The sequence below is a fragment of the Bos grunniens genome, chromosome 14 (assembly GCF_055505025.1).
Source record: "Bos grunniens cultivar Pamir isolate PY7600 chromosome 14, Bosgru_T2T1.0, whole genome shotgun sequence".
Lineage (NCBI taxonomy): Eukaryota > Metazoa > Chordata > Mammalia > Artiodactyla > Bovidae > Bos > Bos grunniens.
Genome location: NC_141178.1, coordinates 28,925,684 through 28,927,640, shown reverse-complemented (window position 1 = coordinate 28,927,640; position 1,957 = coordinate 28,925,684). Strand labels below are relative to the sequence as shown.

The 1,957-nt window shown below is 43.0% G+C and overlaps 1 non-coding gene across 1 annotated transcript; it reads right to left on the bottom strand.

Annotated features, from left to right (window-relative positions):
* Positions 1-1,345: 1,345 nt before the first annotated feature.
* TRNAC-ACA (transfer RNA cysteine (anticodon ACA)) lies at positions 1,346-1,417 on the bottom strand. Its single transcript has one exon. It is a non-coding gene; the product is annotated as a tRNA-Cys (tRNA).
* Between the last annotated feature and the right edge of the window lie 540 nt (positions 1,418-1,957).

Below are 1,957 nucleotides of genomic sequence, written 5' to 3'. Positions count from 1 at the left end.
TTCTCTGTCCTTTTTCACCTTAATAAAACTTGACTACACAAAATCTCTTGTGTGATCAAGCCTGGTCCCCAGACCCAAAGCTAAATCTTCTTTAGAGACCATAAATCTGACATCGTTCACCATAAGCTATCAGAGTGACCCCAAAAGAGACTGACCCAGACTTGCCTATGAGTGTCCAGGAGTCTCCAGCAGAGGCATGGGTCGGAGGTGGCCTGCTGCAGGGTCTGGGGCACTGAGTGAAACAATGCATGCACAGGACATTTTGAAGGAGGTCACCATTGTCTTTATTACCTCCACCATAGTTTGGTCTCAGATCAAACAGCAGGGAAGGAACACAGCCCATCAACAAAAAATTGGATTAAAGATTTACTGAGCACACCCCTGCCCATGAGAACTAGACCCAGTTTCCCCAACAGTCAACCTCTCTCATCAGGAAGCTTCCATGAGCCTCTTATCCTAACCCAACAGAGGGAAGACAAACCCATCAGAGGGAAGAAAACCACAATCACAGAAAACTAACCAATGTAATCACATGAACCACAGCCTTGTCTAACTCAATGAAACTATGAGCATTACATGTAGGGCCACCGAAGACTGATGGGTCATGGCAGTGAGTTCTGACAAAACGTCTGATCCACTGAAGAAGGGAATGGCAAACCGCTTCAGCATTCTTGCCTTGGGAACCCCGTGAACAGTATGAAAAGGCAAAAATATATGACACTGAAAGATGAACTCTACAGGGTGGTAGGTGCCTAATATGTTACAGGAGAAGAGTGGAGAAATAACTCCAGAAAAGAATGAAGTGATGAAGCCAAAGCAAAAACAACTTCCAGTTGTGGATGTGACTGGTGATGGAAGTAAAGTCCAATGCTGTAAAGAACAATATTGAATAGGAACCTTGAATATGAGGTCCATGAATCAAGGTAAATTAGAAGTGGTCAAACAGGAGATGGCAAGAGTGAACATAGAAGAAATGCAGTAGCCCTCATAGTCAACAAAAGAGTCTGAAATGCAGTATTTGGGTGCAATCAGAAAAACGACAGAATGAACTCTGTTCGTTTCCAAGGAAAACCATTCAAAAAGATAGTAATCCAAGTCTAAGCCCCAATCAGTAATGCTGAAGAAGCTGAAATTAAATGGTTCTATGAAGAATTACAAGATCTTTTAGAACTAACACCCTGAAAAGATGTCCTTTTAATTATAGGGGAAGGGAAGGAAGGGAACTCGCTCAGTCGTATCCGACTCTTTGAGACCCCATGGACTGTAGCCCACCAGGCTCCTCCGTCCATGGGATTTTCCAGGTGAGAGTACTGAAGTGGGTTGCCATTTCCTTCTCCAGGGGATCTTCCCTGCCCAGGAATCGAACCTGGGTCTCCTGCATTGTAGGCAGACACTTTACCGTCTGAGCCACCAGGGAAATCCTTCATTATACGGTACTGGAATGCAAAAGTAGGAAATCAAGAGATACCTGGAGTAACAGTAAGTTTGGCTGTGGAGTACAAAATGAAACAGGGCAAAGGCTAACAGAGTTTTGCCAAGAAAACACACTGGTCATAGCAAACATCCTCTTCCAACTACCCAAAAGATGACTACACGTGGATATCACCAGATGGTCAATACCAAAATCAGATTGATTATATTTGCAGCCAAAGATGGAGAAGCTCTATACAGCCAGCAAATACAAGACCAGGAGCTGACTGTGGCTCAGATCATGAACTTCTTATTATCAAATTCACTTAAATTGAAGAAAGTAGGGAAGACCACTCAACCATTCAGGTATTACCTAAATCGAGTCCCTTATGATTAAACAGTGGAAGTAAAAAATAGATAAAGGGATTAGATCAGATAGACAGAGTGCCTGAAGAACTATGGACAAAGGTTCATGACATTGTACAGGAGGCTGTGATCAAGATCATACCCAAGAAAAAGAAATGCAAAAAGACACAATGGTTCTCTG